Consider the following 23126-nt stretch of genomic DNA (forward strand, 5'->3'; position numbering starts at 1 on the left):
ACTGCTTGCACCCTTTATGTAGGGACTGAACCTCGAGTATTAAAAGTTATAAAAGTGTTTACGGTATTAGGGTAGGTATTCCTACAAAGTTTAAGCTTTATTCACATTGTAGGTCATTATTTTTGGTTTGGTTCGCAACTTTTACCGATGTTTTTAAAATCAGTTCTTGATTTATTTAGGTACAGTCGCCATCAGATATATCGGAGCGGCCAAGGTGTTCACAAGTATCTGAACACGCCTCTATTGTCAGGGCGTTAGAGTGCGTGTTCAGATATTGTAAACACCTTGGCCGCGCCGATATATCTGATGGCGACTGTACTATTGCCTCACCTTCACGTCCTTCGAGAGGTACTATGTCCAGTTTTAAACGAACAAGGCTTATTTGGCCTTCACTAGGAAAAGGTACACCGCAGTTAAGTCAAAGTGGACATATTCCAGTGAACCTACTTAAAACAACTCTCATGTTGGACAATCTTAACTAATTATGCTGTGTGTCTAGTTTGTATAACGAATATAAAGTGACGAAGGTATAGTTTGCCTTTAGGTTATATTTTGGCAAACTTTATTAATTTATATGTGTTTAACTTATACTCATTATGTCCCTGTGTCCCACCGACCTCGTTGATTATGATTTAAAAATATAGGTGCGAGTAGGTTTATCAGATGTCAGGAATGCGGCGGGGAATGCGAAAATGTCAGGAATTTAGTGAATTAACAGACTTTTTTATTACGTTTCTAAAAATGTATTTTATTCATATTTGCTTATTTACCTACATAAATCCGAAATCAATTTAAACAATGTATCAAACATACATACATATTATACTTGGTCAAGCAAATCTTGTCAGTAGAAAAAGGCGCGAAATTCAAATTTTATTTATTTATTTATTTATTTATTTATTTAATCTTTATTGCACAAAAGAAAAATCTTATAGTACAAAAGGCGGACTTAATGCCATAAGGCATTCTCTACCAGTCAACCTTAAGGCTAAGCAGAGAGATTGTGAGCGGTGCTATAATTACAACAGCAAAACGAACAATAAATTACGTATAACATATTAATTACCTATACAAATATACTATAATATATATATACATATATATATATATATATATATATATATATATATATATATATATATATATATATATATATATATAAATATATAAATAAATAACGACGAAACATATTATGAAACTAATAATACACTAAGATTTTTTCATTCTGCTAGCAAAGAAAGCACGTACGGATTTTTTGAAAGCGAACTTATTAGGCGCATTTTTTATGTTAAAAGGAAGTCCGTTCCAAAGACGCGCTACCTGCACAGTGAACGAACGAATTTTCTATGGGACGAAAAAAATTCGCGCCTACATTTTTTAAATTTACCGCCTTTTTCTACTGACAAGATTTGCTTGACCATCCATATCGCTTACGGCTCCCTCCCTCTCGCCGATATGAGCGTCAGGAAAAATATTCGCAAATCATGAATTTTGTCAGGAAATTCCAAACTTGGATCTGGTAGCCCTACTACTATTATCACTTTTTAACTTTTTCACTCGATATTTTTCACAACATAGAGAAAATAAAGCCAGTGGAAGAAATGCCACTGTAGACACTGACGCATCCTATACAAATTCAATTCATAACCTGGTATTATAATTAGAATAAGCCTCCAGAAGTCATTCATCTCTTGGATGTTACCACTGTGTTTATGTTACATATACTTACTTGTACATGTCCCTTGCACATTTTTAGGGTTCCGTACCCAAAGGGTAAAACGGGACCCTATTACTAAGACTCTGCTGTCCGTCCATCCGTCCGTCCGTCCGTCCGTCTGTCACCAGGCTGTATCTCACAAACCGTGATAGCTAGACAGTTGAAATTTTCACAGATGATGTATTTCTGTTGCCGCTATAACAACAAATACTAAAAACAGAATAAAATAAATATTTAAGTGGGGCTCCCATACAACAAACGTGATTTTTGACCGAAGTTAAGCAACGTCTGGCGGGGTCAGTAGTCAGTACTTGGATGGGTGACCGTTTTTTTTTTGCCTTTTTTTGCATTATGGTATGGAACCCTTCGTGCGCGAGTCCGACTCGCACTTGCCCTGTTTTTTACATTTAATATGCCTCGCACAAGCCGCACGTGCGATCCTCCCTCATAAATAAAAATTAATTGACACTTCAAAATCGTAACGATTTAATTTAGAATCTAAATAGTATATTTATTTTATTTGTGGCGTGTCCTTTAATTGTCAGTTAAAAGATAAAAAATAATAGGTATCCTTTTTTTCATTAATCAGCAACTTAAATCTAAGTAACTTTTAATTAAGTTATTATAAAAGTATTTTTAGTTTTGATAGTTGCATGCGTACTCTATGTATTTGAATGCTTGATTGGCCATTCATGTCGTTAAGCATGCAGCACGAGGTTTGCAGTAAGTATATGACATAACATAACGTGCAATTATCACGACTATATTGATGGTTTCATCATAGCTTTTCCTGCAATCAGGACCAAGTCTAGCCGTGGTTTTGAAGTGAAAACTTCTTTAGCGGCGCTGAGCACTTTTTGAGGTGGGGAAAAAATGATAAACTCGATACAGCGTAGCGCGTAACGCGTAACGTAACGCTGACTTCATGTGTCACGGACAATGTTATTCACCAAAGAACTTTAGTCATATGATTCGGTTAAATTGTGTTCTAATGTATGGGAAAGACAAACTAATTATAGCCAGCCTTTTATGAATGTAGTATGATACCTTAGGGTATGGAGCTTTACGCACACTAGCGTCCCTCCCCCTCCCCCTGACGCAACCCCCCCTTTTAGCACGAAATATGTCCCGGATTATGGTTTTTTTTATTTTTGAGACAAGTATTAGAGTTAGGAAAAAAGTGTCAAGGTAAGAAATAATCCTTAATACATTTTAAACAAAAAAGGTTATATACAACTTTTTGGTAAGACTCACCATATTCATGCATTAACTTGTTGAAGTTCAATATAAGTTAGTACGTGATAGTACTGAAATAAAACTAATATGGAGAATAAGCTTGCAAGCTTATTCTCCGTGAAGATTTCTTTCTGTACTGTCACGTACTATGTTATATTGACCTTCAACAAGTTTTTCAACGGTTACATTATGTCGAAGTTAATAAAATAACATATATAACATCAATATGGTGCGTCGTATCAAAAAAACGGATATAACCTTTTTTGTTTAGAATTTAATAGGGAACATTTCTTTCATTGACACTTTTTTCCTATATTGTATACTTTCCCCAAAAAACCAAAAAAACTCTCAACCGGGACATATTTATGCTAAAAGGGGGGGGGGGGGGGTTGCGTCAGGGGGAGGGGACGGGACGCTAGTGTGCGTAAAGCACCATATCCAAAGGTATCATACTACATTCATAGAATGCTGGCTATAATTAGTTTTTCAAAAAACACAATTTGACCGAATCAATAACGTATCATAATCAGGTCAATTATTTAAAACTGGACTTTTTTATTAAGCAATAAAGCTCAATGTTCTAATCTTGTTCGGGCTGAAATACGAGGATCTCACAGTTACATTCTAACTTTATATCACTCAAATATAATTCAATAAAGCTACATCTTGATGAAATCGCTAATAAAAGTGAACTCTAGTACTGGTGAATAAAACTCAAAATATCATGACCAAATATATTTAGATGCGAGGTCTGCAAGGAAACTACAATTTCTATTCGAATTTTAAACAATTAACGCTACAAATTTAAGCTCACTGGCCAGCAATTTCGGAACCAAAGTTTTTCAATAGAAAGGAGGATGGGTCAATTATACATAGTGCTGCAGACACTTTGGACTAGTCATTGAGTTTTTACTTCTGTCGGCACTCCCGGAGTGCAACCCGTTGTTTTTTACTACTTAGTACTTAATTTGGTTATGTTAATTGATTGCTCCTTTTTTAGTATAATATTGTGCATAGCAATAGTAGATTGTTAACCAAGGGATGAAGGGCACTCATATCTGCCGAGGTAGTTTGGCGCTCGAACGCAATGAGAGCGCCAATAGTCCGAGGCTGAAATTATGCCTTTGAGGCTAAAAATATGAGGAAAGGAAAATGCATGTGTATTTTGAAAAACATGACTAAGTATATATTTATATGGTATTATTTGAGGGTACTTTTAATTAACAATTTAGGCAAAAGTATTGTTATTTATGGAATGGGGAGTCAAATATCAGAAACCATTATACTTTATACCCAAAATTCAATTGCTTCGTAAAAAAATGAATAAAATCGTACTTGGAATCTTAAATGCTCTAGTGCGTATCATACGTAGCATTTTAAATAAATAAATAAATAAATAAAGTAAAAAAATGTTTATTGCCAAAAAAAAACTTTCTGCACACCTTACTTTGTTTTCTATGGAAAGCACCACGTAATCATACCGATACCTAAGCCGTCATAGAAAATAACATGTCGGACGCCCCGGACCGGGCACGCCCACACGGAGAAAAAAATATTTTACAATATTACCAGATTGTATAGTAGTTATGATTCTGGTGTAGGAAAACAGATTTCAGCCATGTTTAATAGACTCGTATTTTGGACAATATTAGAATATTCTAGTTAAAATATTCTAGTACACTAAAACTCTGATATCGTTTTGGTAACAATCTAATAGTAACAGAGTAAAATATGCATTTAGCATACAACACTTTACAATAATTGCGATGTTTACAATATTTATTAATTCGGTTCACCATCATCTAGTAACACACCAATAATAAAAGTGTGTATTACAAAATCTTTGTTTACCTTATCTTGGTCCACCTTATGTAATTCATTTATAGGTACTAGATTTTCTCGTACCTGTTAGCGGATTTTTAATACCTATTACTTACTCGAAATTTCTTGATTACTATGAATATTTTTACACATAACTAGATACGTTCTCTGTTGTCATACTCTTTTTAATGATAACAATAAGGAGTGGTTCCAGCAACAATAAAAATTGTTGGCATTACAATATTATTGCACACTAAACAAAATATTATTTCCCTGTAACGAAAAACTGTTCAGTCCACGATATGAGCTAACTGCGGCCCCCCGTACCCCTGCGCCGCCGCCCGCAGCGCCTAGAACATTCTGTCATTTTCACCGAAGTCCGGATCCGGACAGAGTTCATTTCAAGTGTCGCCAATAATAAATGAATCAGGTTGCATTCCAGTTTAGATCACCGGTTTTAGCAAATAAAAGTGTCTGTGTGTAGTGAACAAAGGCGGACGAAGCGGATAGCGGTTTAATTGATAATTTATACATATGTTGCTAATAGTGATAAGGTTATATTGGAGTGTTCTGTTTGTGTGTTGTGTTTGCTACCAAAATTATCTCTGTGTTAACATATTTGCCATACGCTCACTAAAATTGCGGCCGATAATTTATGTTATGTACTACTAAAATTAAAACGAATTTAAAAAAAAAGTTTGTTTTTACTTTATTCATAGTAATTGTTTAGGATTGAGATTTTTCTGTTTATGTTTCAGGCCACCACAACTATACCACAAACATCATTATTGCGGACTAAGCCAATGTAGGTACTTACTGCCGAGTCAAACAGAATAATGTTAAACACCTTAGGTAAGTCTTCGTCGCAACAAAAGCATGTTAAAGCGAAGACTCACCTAAGATATTTAACCTAACTCTGTTTCACTCGACAGTATATTACAATTTCAGTCCGCAATAATGATTTACTGAACACAAATATAAAACCCGTTAAACTCTACAATATATATAGTAAACAAAACATACTGTTTATTTCATTCCACAACAATTATATTTAACACAAACATAAATCTGGTATTCTCCAATACTGCATAGTAAACAGAAATTGTTGATTATTTCAGTCAGCTAAAATTATACTTCAAACTAATAAAAAATCTGGTACACATTAATGAAATATCTGATAAACTCTACCCTGTCCTATAATGATGGCTACAGATAGGATACATATAATACAATACAATAAAATCAAGTTAAATTTACAATATTCTGGTAAAGAACACTAGATTTTTTTCTCCGTGCAGGCACGATCCGGTCTAGCGTCACTAGCGTGAGTCATCCTTTAAGCTTTCGACATCCTGCACTTATAGGTGCTAAAAGGCGGACTTGATGGCTGAACCGAATTCATTTAATTTTCGACATATTAAAGGTATAGGGAAAAATGGATCAATGCGGATGCGTAATAAAATCTTGTCACTTGCAAAGGAAAAACACAAAACATGTTGACTGGAAACCATCGCTGCGATAACAAACATCTAATATTGGTTTGTCTTAGTATGTTTATAAAGAATGAAATCAGCTCTTCAAGTGGGCAATATTCATGAGCAAAATGTTTGAGAATATCTGTGTTTTTGACATTAAAGACTAGAGATGCAACGGATAGTTGTTTGGCCGGATACCGGATACCGGATATTCGGCCTAAACATTGGCCGGATATCCGGCATCCGGCCGCCGAATATTTGGCCAGCGAAACTAACTATTACATTTCGGTTTTTCAGGTGCGCATTCTGCAGGTTTGACCTGTTTCCTAGTAAACGTTCGTGCGGACTCATTAGGTACGAAATGAGTGCGCGTGCAAGTCAGTGAAATGATTAAATTGTTTTAAAATAATATACAGGTACGAATATGACCGTGTCTGTTTCTTACATCCAATTGGTTTACTCCGAAATCAAGCAATGTTACTATCCGGTATCCGGCCGGATAGTAAGTCACTATCCGGTATCCGGCCGAATAGTAGGTCACAATCCGGTATTCGGCCGGATAGTAAAATAATGGCCGGATAGGCCGGTTACCGGATAGTAACCGGATATCCGATGCATCTCTATTAAAGACATTGAATGAATTCAATAGAATATTAGTTGTGAGTAGTTATGAGACAATAGGTACCTAACTCTTGATAAAGGCTTGCTCGTGGAATTAAAAGCAGTTTAAAAGCGTGATGGTATTATGTTAAAATAGCTTGTAGTAGTAGTAGTAAAACAGTTTATTGTACAAAAATCAAAACAAAACAGGAAAAATAACATTCGTCATTAGGACAAAGGCGAACTTATCCCTTTAAGGGATCTCTTCCAGTTAACCTTGCTTGCTTGTTGACGTTTGCCCACCGTATGTACTTGGTATAGTTGGGATTTTACATTATATAAATTAATTATGTACATATAATAAAGACGAGTAGTCCGGAGTTAAATATTTTTGCACTGTTTCATAAATGGTTCAAACCTCTTACCTGGGCAAGTCTCCCGGACCACACTCACAGGTGTAGGGGGCTACACTTAAAGGTTTCCACTAAAACGAAATTGCATCATCAATATCACTGCTTATGGAAGGATTGTTTGAAATCCTTATTTGAATATATAAATATAAGTAAGTGAAGTTTATATGTAAAACATGCGAAAAAATAAATTCGAAGCTTCGGCCACGAAACGCACGGTCTGAGTCTTCTTTCTGTGACCATCATAAGGAATTTGTTCGAAATATACTTTTAAATTCCATTTTTATTATGTGACTGTTTGTGTTCTAAATAAATAAAAAAACAAATAGATATTCAATAATTCGTTTGTTAAAACTATCTAAAAGTAAAAATCAAGCGATAGAGAAGAAAAAGGAAACTATTAAAGTATTTATTTATCCTGAGGACCTACATCCTAAGTCTGATCGGTTAATTAGAACCCTAATTACATCTTTTGCCTTATTAGAAACATCCTTGTGTACCTAGTGTGAGTAGTGTGGCACAGCTCGTCCTTGCTCGCTTGCTCAACAACATATATTATGTATAGTTGCACCAAACAAAGTCTGCAGCGGATTTGATAACCCACGCAGTGTAAGTGTTATGTATACGTCATGATTTCATAGAAGTTTGACGTTTAAAATGACACTTGTACTGCGTGGGCTATCAAAATCGCTGCAGACTTTTTACGGTCTGACTATATATATACCTGTGTCAGTTTAAGTAATTACTATGCACGTCTAGTATATCTTTACTAGTCGCGCGACTTCACACATCAAGCGCAACATGACATATGGAGTCGTGGGATGCGGTGCTAGACGTGAGGAGTGGAGCAAAAACTAAAAGTATTTTATCGGAGTATAACTTGTAAGTATGTCTTCTTCTTCCCCTGACTTCTGAGCTAGGTAAAAACCTGTGTAACAGCAGAGATTATATCGCGTATAATGAGTTAAAAATAGATCCTGACTTTTCGAACCTTTTACAGCTTTTGTGGTAAAAGGGAAGATGTCATCAGCGACTACAGGATACACCGGTTTTTTGTACATAGATGAGTTAAGGTCATGTGTTTTTTCTATGGACATTATAAAATAAATGGACTTGAAAGCCTAATTTTATACCTAAAGCCTCAAAAACCTACTTATATTTTGTATGATGAAAGTTTTAGACAATTAATCAAATTAGTCAACTTTTGGAATATCCACAGAAAAAACGACAGTATAAACCTGATCATTTTTCAGCCATACATAATAATTATGCCTGCCTATGGTTTCCTTGTGTAAAAAGTAATTGTAATATTTAGACTGCAGACAGAGAAACCGCAGCCTAAACCTAAACGATGGGTACCTACCGGTGTAAGCTTGGGTACATAATAATTACAATTTTATTTGACAGATCATCGAGCACCAACAAAGCACAAAGGATTTGTAAACCAATTTGTAAACCCTTTGTAGCCCGTAAATCGCCAGGAGTGTACAAAGTGCAGCGATTGTAGAGTTTTCGCGCCGTTGAGCGCCGTGCGAAAACGATTTTTCGCATTGTTAAACTGAATTTATCGAGTCGATAACTTTAGTTGCCCATTCAGTTGGTAATACGCAGACTATATTGAATACAAATTAGTCACTTTGCAGCAATGCGTGCTTTTAATCTGATTTTATCTTATTTAATATTTAAGTGGCTATGTTTTGTGGATATATAATCTTCGAGTACGTACTTAAATAACTAGTACTTAACTAGTCAAAAGTCGCGCCCACGCCCATTTATTTCACGAACTCGTTTTAATGTCGCACCCCTAACCGCCATTCGGTACCTAACAATTAGTTTATATGTACCAAAGAACTATTTTTTAACCGACTTCCATTTCATAGAAGGAGGAGGTTCTGTATTCGGTTGTGGCTATTTTTTTTTTTTTTTCTATGTACGTTCACCGATTACTCCGAGACCCGTAGTCCGATTTGAGTAATTCTTTTTTTGTTTGAAAGGAGCTACCTCCGAGTTGGTCCCATTTTAATTTGGTTCTGTTCTGATGATGGTATCCATGAGGAATTGAGGGAACTCCTCAATTTTTAAAGGCACATGCATGGCGATTTGGGTGTTTTCTTAAGCAACTCGAGCATTTTCTTCCGAAAATCACCACTTTGATGAAGTAGACCTGATGATGATGATTGTTTTGATGATAATGATGATGATTTTTTAAATGTAGTATGTTCAGCGATTACTCCGACACCTGTGATCCGATTTGAGTAATTCTTTTTTTGTTTGGAAGGAGTTGCCTCCAAGATGTTTCCGTATTATTTTTGGTTCTGGTCTGATGATGGAATCCATGAGGAATTGAGGGAACTCCTCAGTTTTTAAAGGCACGTGTAAAGTGATTTCGGTGTTTTCTAATGTAACTCGAGCATTTGCTTCCGAACACCGCCAATTTGATGTAGTGCAAGTGTAGCCTTACCACGAGTTTGACATTGACATATAGTGACGCTAACGTATTCGTAACTTACTTTTTATGCATCTCGCTCGCACTAATACGCCAGTACGAGCGAGATGCAAAGAAAGTAAGTACACACACGCTAGCGAATTAATCAATGTCAAACTCTTGGTAAGCTGGTAAGGCTACTGATCGGGGGTTAGGGTTAGGAGTTAAGGGGTCGGGGATTAAGGGGTCGGGTAATGGTGGTTGATGGGCTGCTGGTTCAGGGCCGACTGGTACATGAATCAAGGGTTGATGCGCTGAGAGGTAGAGTGATCGGGGGGGTTGAGGGATTGGGTCAGTGGCGGGGCGGAGGATGGATTTAGTGAAGTGGCAGGAATTATAATTTCCCAGACGGACTCGAGAAAATTCCTGATTACATATTTATTAACCGACTTCCATTTCATAGAAGGAGGAGGTTCTGTATTCGGTTGTGGCTATTTTTTTTTTCTATGTACGTTCACCGATTACTCCGACATCCGTAGTCCGATTTGAGTAATTCTTTTTTTGTTTGAAAGGAGCTACCTCCGAGTTGGTCCCATTTTAATTTGGTTCTGTTCTGATGATGGTATCCATGAGGAATTGAGGGAACTCCTCAATTTTTAAAGGCACATGCATGGCGATTTGGGTGTTTTCTTAAGCAACTCGAGCATTTTCTTCCGAAAATCACCACTTTGATGAAGTAGACCTGATGATGATGATTGTTTTGATGATAATGATGATTTTTTAAATGTAGTATGTTCAGCGATTACTCCGGCACCTGTGATCCGATTTGAGTAATTCTTTTTTTGTTTGGAAGGAGTTGCCTCCAAGATGTTTCCGTATTATTTTTGGTTCTGGTCTGATGATGGAATCCATGAGGAATTACATATTTATTAAAGTAATAGGTACACGAATTTAGTGTTAAACATGATCTTGTTTTTCATTCATGCGTCGCGCTGAAAACTAAAAATTGAAAAATAAAAACTTTTTACAAAAAAAGCAAACCGACTTCAAAAAGGATGAAATAAAATATTATCCTTTTTTAAGTCTATGCGTTACCAACTGATATGTTTGAAGTCGGTGCCAAGCCAAGTAGTAACAATACCAGTCAAAAATAATCAGCTTTGTGGCTATACATCCCATTAGAACTGTACTAATAACTATTATAAATGTGTAAGTAATTCTGTCTGCCTCTTCGTCGCCTTTTCATGGCTAAACAACTGAACCGCTTTAGGTGAAGTTTGGGAAGAAGGTCAATTCCTTGAATTGTTTTATATTTTGAAACGTAGTCCTCTGGATAAGGGACGGGAAATAACTGTCCCAATCCCACACTTGCGTGCTACAGACTGTTCGAGCATTAGTAAGAAATGCTCTTTAAAAAATATGATGGATTTACACTAATGTGCCGACAAAGATGGTAAGGTACGGACTGCGCCAAGAAGGTTTGATCATGTGTTCTGAGGTGTGTTCTTAGGTCCAGTCGACGTCAATGATATGTTTACACTTTTGCACCTTACTCCTTTGTAATAAGGCGAAAAGTGTAAACATATTTTTAACGTCGACTATACCTACAGAAAGTTCGTTCATTGTCGTGGTATAAGGCAATCCTTATCGAATCGCCCCAAAATCATGGTATGCTTCAAAATTTGGCTTGGCACCGACTTCAAACATATCAGTTGGTAACGCATAGACTTAAAAAAGGATAATATTTTATTTCATCCTTTTTGAAGTCGGTTTGCTTTTTTTGTAAAAAGTTTTTATTTCTGATGTCAGTCGATTTTAATCACTTACATGTGAACAAATCATAAAATCGTAGAAGTATTTCAGGGTGTGCTACAGAAATATTAGGTAGGTACCTTTTCTACTTTTTCAGCCGGGTAAAAATAAGAATGGTACCTACCTTTCTATTTTCTACGTTCTGCGTGTCTGTCTTTTCTAGACGTCTTCGCATATCGCATATGTACTTATACACTCGGCTTGAATGTATGACGTACATCGCTTGTAACGCCTAGTAAAATGATAGGCGCACGATGCTATGAAACTTTTTGCTGCTCAGTCTACGTAGGTGGAGTAATTTATTCCAGTACTTATAGGAATGGTTCAGAAGAACGGTCAGTGAGAAGATCCGTGCAATTGAAATGCGTAAACAGTTCAATGTGGAATTTTCCCAGGACGAATTAAACGGTTACATGGAAGTGCTTGACTTTCAAGATTTTTAAAAGTAGAATAATAGGTTATAGTGAAGTCATTAGTTAATAACTTATCTTTGATTTTTCTTGAATATTTATAGATGTTTTGAGATAACAGATTTATTTTTTGGAGCTAGTATTTATCTCTAAGATGAAATGGCAAGGATTCCTGATCTGCACGAACTAAGTTATATCATTTATTTAGTAACTAATTAAGTAGGTATTAAATACAAGGAATATATCTTACGAACTAAATATAGCACCACTAAACTCAAGAATTAGCAGTCTTCAGTTCAAACTAGGTTTTATATTAACTGTCAACAGCGCCAAACTAATTTAGATATTAATAATACTTATGGCTTAATTAAACTAACAAATGTATCAGTAAGTAAGGAATATGTTACCCTTTGGATCTGTTTTTTTATTCGTAGATATTTTGGTCAAACTTTCGTCTTGTGCCACAGATACTTATAAGGCCTTCTTGCACCATCCCACTAACTCGGGGTTAAGCGGTTAAACCGTTAACCTACTGTCAAATTGTACTGGTAACCATGGCAACTCCAGGTTTAACCGGTTAACCGCGGGTTATTGAAATGGTGCAAATGGGCCTAAATCTTATATATTTTTTAATAATGTAAAATAAATACTTAACGTCTTTACTTTAACTATACTTTTATTGCTCTTGCACGCACAGTTAATTTTGAATAGTCTGAATTACATTCAAAGTGGCTAACAAAAACTATGGCGCAAATACGAGTACATAGTCCGAGAGCCAAAACATGATTAACAAGTCAAACAAGTGATTAACAACGCGTTAGGGTAGTATTCCTCCAATCCTATTTCTTCATCCAATGTGAAGCTTGGTCCTAAGCAAAATGTGAAAATGCAAATGTTCTCACATTTTGCTTAGGACCAAGATATTGGACGGATAGAATACTATAATACTGAAATGCCTGTTACTTGTCGGTCGTACTTAAGGGTAAGTACGACCGACAAGTAACAGGCATTTCATGAAAATTGTGGTAGGTAAGTTCCATGTTATGCCTATGTATAAAATGTATAAATAACATATTACTTGTACTTATTATGGGTACCCTACCTAATCATAATGTTGCACCGCCTACAAATTCTTTGCTTTGCCCGAAGGTTGATTGGTAGAGAATACGATTGTATTTTTCTTTTGCACAACAAAGTTTAAATAAATAATTATGACTACAAGTTGGTCACATCCACCGGTAGCTCTTACTACAATTGCCAAATATCCGATATTTGGTGATGTCCATGAATGGTGCGTGAAATTGAGCGTGTCACGATAATGAGCAGGTGACCGATTGAGCCATTCGTCGCAGTGGGAAGCGCGCGGTTCACACGATGATTCACCTGACATGCTGATTGGGGCTTTGAAAGTGATTTCCTTGGCGCCAACGTGACTTGTCCATGTTAAATCAATTGAGCAACCTAAAAAACGAATCTTTAAAAAAAAAATTTTTTGCAGCCTGACTGCCTTCAAGTGATAGTTAAATATTTTTAAAATGAATAAAGTTCTGTACGGATATGATGGTCGTTCTTGTCTACGTGACAGCGTGATAAAACGGTATACGTCACTGTCTGTCCCGCGCCGCGGTGTTAAAAAGTGGCAGTTATTTTATCACGTGCTGGATAAAGCCATCCATAATACGCCGGCTGACTTATTAAGTCATACTAAAACACTGCACACTTTTAGAACATGATAAAGTAACTTTCGATATCGTTTTTTCGCTATGCCTGTGAAAAAATGGAAAAGGTTCTTAAAATAAAAGTTAAGTAAGTAGTTACAGCTTTAAATAACTTATAGCGATGTAAATTGTATAGGTATTGTTTCTAGCTCCCAGAGATATAATGCTAACTACGTTTTTCTGCTCGGAAAATTCGCAGAGTACTAGATAACAATACTCATTAGTGAACATTATAGACACATATAAGCAGCTTTGCGAGAAAGTGATTTCACGGTCGATTACCAGCCCGATATGCCCCGCTCACCCACTACACCCACTCGCTGTGTTCTGCGTATGCTTTCCTTGATTAGCCATTTCTCGGATACAGCTATATTATTTTCTATTTTCTGATATTGCTATACCCTTGTAACTAACAGCAATTTTCCGTCTCGGCTCCTCTGAAAACGATTACCATGACTGACACATTCACCGCTAGATACCTATATCATGCTGGGCTTGGAAATTCTATGTAGAGGATGGTTGGATCAAGTTGGAAAATTCCTAAATTGTTTGAAAGGATATAAGTACCTCACAGTTAGTTATTTTGATAATCAGATCTCGGAATAATTGAGAGTATACTCTTCAAATTTTATAGACGTAAAGCTTAGCTTCTCTCAACCGCTCTTGACACAGAGTTGCCACAATCATCCGTCAGGGATGCAGTGGCCGTTGATGATGATGAAAGCTTAACTTAGAAAAGCTAAATTATTGATTATTTGTACATAGCATCTCGTGCACTTGCTCCCGGGAAGCGACATTTCACTGGCCGTATATTACAGGGTTCGATGTTACATTTTCAAGTTATTTGAAATTCAACTTATAATGTAGTAAACGAAGCAAGTTGTTGTATGGAGACCCATGCACTAATTCCTCAGTCGATGAATTTTTGCTTGGTTATTGTATAGTATGAGCCGAAACTAACATTATAAATATCCAAAAAAAAACCGGCCAAGTGCGAGTCTGACTCGCGTTTCTAGGGTTACGTACATAATTCCGACTCACGCTTGACTGCACATTTCTAACAGGTTTTCCTGTCATCTATAGGTAAAGAACTATTTTGTGTATTTTTTTCAAAATTTTAGACCCAGTAGTTTCGGAGTTACAGGGGGAATGGTCATTTTTTAGCTATTTGTATTTTGTTAAATAACTTCGAACCTATGTATTTTTAAATTATACAAAAAATATGTCCATCTTTGGGTTACTAATTTACATATGTGTACCAAATTTCAACTTAATTGGTCCAGTAGTTTCCGAGAAAATAGGCTGTGACAAACAGACAGACAGACGCACGAGTGATCCTATAAGAGTTCTTTTTTTTTCATTTTGAGGTACGGAACCCTAAAAACACTCCTAAGTTAGATATTTATACGTAAACATACAAATCTGTTTATTTATTTAACCGAGTAATTCCTCCGTCCGAAATTTTTTTACCAAATAAGTTATTGGTATTTCTGCTGGGATTTTTTTTATTGTTATGTCATAGGAATATTGTTGCAATACGTTACATGAATATTTCCGGTGAAGACGAAAGTTTGAACGGAGCATTTTTCCGTAAAAAGATATTAACGATTTAAGACTTTAGGTATTTACTTAAATACTATTACTATTATTCTTTGGATATTTATACAATACTTTTTATTTATTGATACTTTATCATACTGTAAAGTTTTTTCTGGCTGAGGAATTACTGCGGGGTCCACTACCTTTATTTACTACACTATTAATGAGAATGTTCAAATTTCAGTTTGAAAAAAGTGAAACAGTGGTGGTTGGAATATCGAAGAAGATCGTATATATAATGTTGGCATGGCAAATGATCGACCTAATATTAGGAAAACAGGTTAAATGTTTTCCTAGATCGAATTTTTTCCTCTCACTAACATATTCCTGTATTGAAGTCTATTGTGTAGTCGCGTAGATATATCTAGGAAAGCATATGGGTTGCGTCGCATTCAGATCTTAGCTAGGACAACGTGTAACGCCTGTTGCCTGTTCCCGGCAGATGCGCTAACAGTAAATCTGCGTCGTGCGCCTGCGCTGGTAGCGCAGCATACTAATGCGGCGAGCGCATATCCACTCGCACACGGCTGTAGGAGCAAACCGAATCTGACGTATATTAAGTCAGACCTATCATGTCTGCCAGCCTGTTTAGTTACCTCGGACTTTGTCATTGATTAACCGGCATTCAAAAATCCCCTTTTTTAATTGAGATTAAGAGTTTGAGAGGTTAGGTGTTAGGAATCGGCAAAACTCCTAAGTAGGAGCATACAAATAAGTAAATCTGTGTATCAATGCTCTGTCAGTAGGCACTACTACACACAACACACACACACGCACGCACGCACGCACGCACGCACGCACGCACGCACGCACGCACGCACGCACACACGTCTACACGTCTACACATGACAACTGTTCGTAACGAAATTCTGCCAAACTTTTTTCTAAGGACCCTTTGCGAATCGTTCTCTGCGAAACGAAAGTCGGAGTAATTTTACTCGGGGAATTTATAGGTTACCACGGGTGTGCTATGGAAACCGAGCCACCTCTATCTTCAGTTGGGTCACAAATGCACGTATATTATAAAAATGATCGCAACGATGAGAGCACAATGCCGTTGCGAAATGCCGCGGCTCTTACGTGAGTCAACAATGAGCTATGCTCGGAGATCCGTGGGCAAGTGAACCTTTAAGCCAGGTTCAGGTATGTCAATAGTATGATCTATGAGTCAAAACTGGGAGGAATAAATAATAAAGTCTGCAACTACATATTTGCACTACGTTGCAGCTTTCTTCAAAGACTTGTCAGGACAAAATGAGAAATACCTAAGTCTTGCGTGTAATTTGTACTTAGTGTAACGTGTAACATGAAAAAGATATCCTTACAGATGGATTTTCTGATAGTAGTATGAAGAATATAAAGATCCTAATCTCTTATCAGTATTGGGCAAGTCTATAACGGGGTGCTATTTTCTGCAATGGGGCGTATATGGGCATGGATTATGAAGAACCTAAATTCACCATCAAACATCTTAAGTGAGAGGATTGTGGAATGTGGGTGGGTTTTATGAGATTTTTTTGACTAAACGTAGATATTTAGTCGAAGGTATAAAAAATCACATAAAAATAAAAACATTTAAAAACGAATAACCCTACAGTATTTTTTTTAAGTATGTACATATTGGTAAACGGAACCCTTTTACACAAACAAGTTTTCATATTAACTCAACTTTTTCGTATAATTTTGCATGACTTGATAGTTTTAACGGATGTCATATATATCACGCTCTATTGTAATATCATGTATGAAGTAATTTTGTACGAGTGTATGACACGCGAAAGTGGCAGTCGTTGTTTAGTATTCACCTTGCATTTTGTTGGGAAATATCAAGATACCTATGTTGTTTGGGAAAACATTCGTTGGAACGCGGATCAGCAAGGCTCTTTCTAGTTTAAGTATGTATCTTTATGTTGTTCTTGCTTAAGTATGTTGTTGTATAGGCACTATTATGGGCATTGATCAATTGTCGACTCAAAAAAGGGACTTCGAAGTTGACACCGGCTTTTTGGATTGCATTCGTTACGACGAATACCCTAATACCATGGTATTGGACCCCAAAACTGCCGGGAAATAACATCCTCTCAAATATCTTTACTAAAAACTACATATGAACACTTTTTGGCTGATATTATAGAGGGTGGCCGACCTTAGGGTAGTCTTTCTTTTTGATAACTTCTATGTCAATATGCCTTGCACTTTAATACTGTATTATATGTACTAGGTATAACAAAAAAGTCCCTTAATTAGCTCAGCAGGGTCGCCAACGCGTAAAAAGCGATAATAACTTGATTTTATGAAATAAAATGGGAACGCATCTGTGTGGCGCCTAACAAAGAGTGCGGCGCGGAATTTAAACTTGTACATGAAGAGTCGGCCATTACAGACGGCTTACACTGCATCCCTTTTCGTTATTTATAAAATAGTCATACAATTTACGTATTTGAAAATATATTTCAAAAACCTTACAATATATAACATAATGATAGCGAACTTTAAAGGGCCCACAGATTACCAGTCCACCGGACGATATCAGCCTGTCAGTTAATCGTAAAAGGTGACAATTCCGAACAACTGATATCGTCCGGCGAATTGGTAATCTGTGGGCCCCTTAAGATGCGGTTCTCTATAAAATTGCTTTTACTGGGTGTGGCCTGTAACACGAGCAAATAATTAAAACATAGATTGTACTCCTCACACAGTGACACTTTTTGTTCAACAACTTTTAAAAATTATGAAGTATTTAGACTTCCCATTTTTCATACAAAATAAATATTATCTTCAATGGACGCCATCTCCACGAAATATCATTGTGATTGATGTGGCATGTCACGCCTTAAACATAACAAAATTCGCAATACATTGCGTCTTAGAATAAACTTTAAAGTGTATTAAAAATCAAACCACAAGTTATTTTTAAAAGTCGCTGAACAAATGTTGGTCAGTATGAGGAGTACAGCCTACAGTTTAATTTTTTGCTCATATTACACAAACTTCTATGAAATTATGACGTATAAATGACACTTGCACTGCGTGGACTATCAAATCCGCTGCAGACTTTTATTGGCCCGACTCTACTTAATAAACGTATAGTGTGTAGATCAAGTATTTTATGAAATTGTAATGAAAGTAGTGCACTTGTAATAAGATTTTTCAATAATTTACTAACTAGATTTGACGCCCCCGAAGACCATGTACAACACGATTTCTTTTTAAGTATGTACTATATTGCCTTAAAGGTAGGTAAATATTATTGGTTACACGTCATAAGTAAATAATTTTATTAATTTATTATAATGTTATATAATTTGATTAATTAAGTAACTAATTTAATGTGTTGTAATATTTTTGTAGTGTGTGTTTGTATGGTCCCAGATGGTCGAAATAAATGATAATTTATATGTATTTATAACTCGGATGCAACGTAAGCCCTCCCCTGCAGTACAGATACAGTGCCGGAGAGCTATTTCGATCCCGCGCTATTTTTACACTTAAGCACACTCATCAGGACATTGTAATGTTGCCGATACAGCTCAGATTGGTACCATTACCACGAAAATCGTGCATATGGGAGAGCTCTAGATATTAACAAAAAATATGCTTTGCTTGACTTGTTTGCTTATATTAAATTGATATAGTCTGTGGTCATGAATTTCATGATAGGTACCTACTGTGCAGCGAACATTCCTTTTTGATTATATTCTTGAAAAAAAAATGCTTGATAAATAAAATAAAAAGTATAAACAAATGCTAACTTATAAGAAATTAATTTAAATGTGGCATTATAAAAAAAATCTTAAAAAATTGGATTAAGTAGGTACTATAATACAATATGTGTATATGTCGCAGTAAGATAGATAAAGCCGTTATATAGTTATAACCCTAGGGATATAATTATATGTCGTAACATAGTTATACGAAAGCGATTCATTACTATCTTACTAGGAATATAACTATAATACGTCTTTAGTTTAGTGATATAGTTACATTACTGGATTAAGTTTAGTGAAATAATTGTAGGTACCTAGGAGAGCGACGATGCAGCGGAGCCGGCGGAGGTATAGTTATATCCCTAGGGATATAGTTATATGTCGTATAGTACGTATTATAATCATATTCCTAGTAAGATAGTAATATCTTACTTATCTTACTAGGAATATGATTATAATACAGTATTTGACTAAACTAATGTGGTTAAATGGTTATAAATCTGCCAGGGAATCAAAGAAAACAGTAAGTATATTCGTTTTTATTTTTATTACAAAATCAACCTTGTTGGTTGCAATGAGTTGTAATACATTCTAGCAATATTACGTAAAATATTATATATTACTATCTTACTAGGAATATGATTATAATACGTACTATACGGCATCGGCATATAACTATATCCCTAGGGATATAATACTAGACCTCCGCCGCACCGCCGCACTCCTACCTACAATTACTATCTTACTAGGAATATGATTATAATACGTACTATACGGCATATAACTATATCCCTAGGGATATAACTATACCTCCGCCAGCTCCGCCGCACCGCCGCACTCCTGGGTACCAACAATTATTTCACTAAACTTAATCCAGTAATATAACTATGTCACTAAACTAAAGACGTATTATAGTTATATACCTAGTAAGATAGTAATGAATCGCTTTCGTATAACTATGTTACGACATATAATTATATCCCTAGGGTTATAACTATATAACGGCTTTATCTATCTTACTGCGACATATATAGTTGTTAGAGTTTAGTTTTAGTTTAATTATTTTGTTAATTCTTTTATTTATATAAAAATAAAAAATGACACTTAACTTTAAAAAATATTAGTTTATAACTAATTATGTAATTAGGTAGTTTTACTAGTATTCGTTAATCATTTTATTTCGACGCAAACAATTGTGGAGGAGACAGTACTTAAAAGTTATAAATATATAAATTTACTCGTATTCGTTGATTATAAACTCATAAAATTAGACTCGGTCGTCTAAACGTCGGTCATTTCAAGTTTTTAAAACGAATTAGTCGAGAAATCTTATGCGAACGTGCTATATCAAACAATCAAAGTATTGTTATTGCCCATTCGTACATTGATTGGTTAATGGATCAATATTGATCACTGGAGTAGGTATCAAAATAACAATTAAGACGAATCAATAAGATTTGGCACGAGTAGGCATCGTAAAGCTCATAAACCTGGCAATTGCCTGTCTTTGAAGACGGCACTAAAATCGCGCCGAGACTGAATTTCAGGTCAATCTGAGACGAGGGATTAAACCCAGATCTGCAACGCATGTGTGATTTTGAATCGACTGCATTTAAACTATTGGAAATCTATCATCAAAGTATCATCAAACTATCTGTCTGTTTACTGCGGGCTAATTAGTAAACCTGTCTACCGCTTACGTTAAAATAACTATCTTTAAAATGTGGGCAGGTACGCGATTCACTATGACTAAAATAAGTAAAAAAAAAAAAAAACTCACTCATGCTCTCAAAAAAAAGCAATGAGTTAAAATGGAACGTAAACCTCTTAAAAGTGAACAAAACCTAACGTGAATTGTTGGATCTAGTATAGAAGTGACCTGTGTTTAGCCAATTACCTATCATTAATTTTATTTTACCCGATTACGAGATATAAGTCTGCGGTTCTTTTTTAGATTTAGATTTAGATTTCTTTATTTCAAGATGAAAATTACACTATAAATTTGCTACATTCGTCAAAATTATGTTTATCTTCTCATCATGATCGTCAAAAATTACATTATATATTTAAAATAAAAAATAATAAGATTAATAAAATTGTGTCTCCCAATAAGGACCACTACTATACTATAACGCATGTTTCACCGTAAGAAAGGAACTAATAGCATTGTGGTTAATGATAAGTTGTGTTTTAGGACCCAGGGCAACATTTATATACCTAATACATTAATATAATTCCAAATAATTCTAAAAAGAAGGGGTTTCTATTTATACTCGGTAAGCTTTGAAACTTTTTGCTTGTTTACACGAACACACAGTCACACACTAGTAATTATCATACGGTATAAATAAAGTGTCATTGTCATTAGTGTTTATTCAAAACAGATATATTAATTAGCAAAGGGCTAAAAGCACCGAGGGGGTGCTCCAATTTCAATATTCAAGGATGGGCTTTGGACATATAGTAGGTAGCTACAGCAGTTCGGGGCTACAGTCAAAATATAACCAGTATTTACCCGACTACGGCAACGCAAAAGGAGGGTTATGATTTTGACCGGTATGTATGTGGGTATGTATGTATGTATGTATGTATGTATGTATGTATGTATGTATGTATGTTCATCTGTTCCCTCATAACTTCTAAAGTACTTATTATAATTTAACAAACGATGAGTCATTCGAATCGTCTTAATCGTCCGCTGGTTATAGGCTATATGGCGTCACAAAAAAATGAACACTGCGCCCTCTACAGGTCATAAAGTCACGAACCAAAAAAATAAAATTAGGTAATGATGACGTGTTATACATCATTGTAAAGAGCTCAATTAGCACATTTCAAATATATAAATATTGTTAGCTTTTGCACCCGGCTTTGCTTGCATGCGCCAGATAAAACATTAAATTTTCGGTTAGGTGATTCGAACTATGAATCTATAAGCGCTCTGGATTCTATCCGCGTGTTACGCGACTACGGCGATACAAGAAGGTTTTTGCAAAAGAAATTTGTTTGGCCGCTATACATGGTGTTTTGTTAATGTCCTGCAACATTTTATAACGTGAATAGGTATAGAAGTCCTGATCAGCCAAAATGTATGAAACAGTCAATTTTTTTACAAGATACGCGTACGTTCCGAAGCCGGGCGCCTTCGGCGCCCTCGTACTAAAATTGTCGGGCGTAGCCCGACGTACGCGTTCCAGAGCCGGGCGTCTTCGGCGCCCTCATACTAAAAGAGTCGGGCGGAGCCCGACGTACGAGTTCCAAAGCCGGGCGCTTTCGGCGCCCTCATACTAAACGTGTCGGGCGTAGCCCGACGTACGCGTTTCAGTACTAAAAGAGTCGGTCGTAGCCCGACGTACGCGTTCCAAAGCCGGGCGCCTTCAGCGCCCTCATACTAAAAGAGTCGGGCGTAGCCCGACATACGCGTTCCAAAGCCGGGCGCCTTCGGCGCCCTCATACTAAAAGAGTCGGGCGGAGCCCGACGTACGCGTTCCGAAGCCGGGCGCCTTCGGCGCCCTCATACTAAAAGTGTCGGGCGTAGCCCGACGTACGCGTTCCAAAGCCGGGCGCCTTCGGCGCCCTCATACTAAAAGAGTCGGGCGGAACCCGACGTACGCATTCCGAAGCCGGGCGCCTTCGGCGCCCTCATACTAAAAGTGTCGGGCGTAGCCCGACGTACGCGTTCCAAATCCGGGCGCCTTCGGCGCCCTCATACTAAAAGCGTCGGGCGTAGCCCGACATACGCGTTCCAAAGCCGGGCGCCTTCGGCGCCCTCATACTAAAAGAGTCGGGCGGAGCCCGACGTACGCGTTCCAAAGCCGGGCGCCTTCGGCGCTCTCATACTAAAAGAGTCGGGCGTAGCCCAACATACGCGTTCCAAAGCCGGGTGCCTTCGGCTCCCTCATACTAAAAGAGTCATAGGCACTAAAGGAGTCGGGCGTAGCCTGATATAGGCGGCGCTCTGCGTGCATGTCTGTACTGAGGACGCCCTCGCAAAAGTAATACTTATAAAGTGACTTCAAAAAGTTAGAAACGAAATCATGACCCCAAAATTAATTAAATAAAAAATAAGTTCAAAAACTAAAACCCGACTACTGCAAATCGCGCTCTAACCACATTACTTAAGTTTATAATCGTGGCATACGACCACGGCGATCCTCTGAATCTCTGTAAATATATAAAAAATTCAGTAAATTATA

General features: G+C 36.6%; 1 long non-coding RNA gene across 1 annotated transcript in view; it reads left to right on the forward strand.

The window, feature by feature from the left end:
- LOC134667791 (uncharacterized) overlaps positions 1-23126 on the forward strand; it is a 537524-nt gene that overhangs the window by 208218 nt on the left and 306180 nt on the right. The gene's annotated exons all lie outside the window — the stretch shown is intronic.

Source organism: Cydia fagiglandana, chromosome 1 (genome assembly GCF_963556715.1).
Source record: "Cydia fagiglandana chromosome 1, ilCydFagi1.1, whole genome shotgun sequence".
Lineage (NCBI taxonomy): Eukaryota > Metazoa > Arthropoda > Insecta > Lepidoptera > Tortricidae > Cydia > Cydia fagiglandana.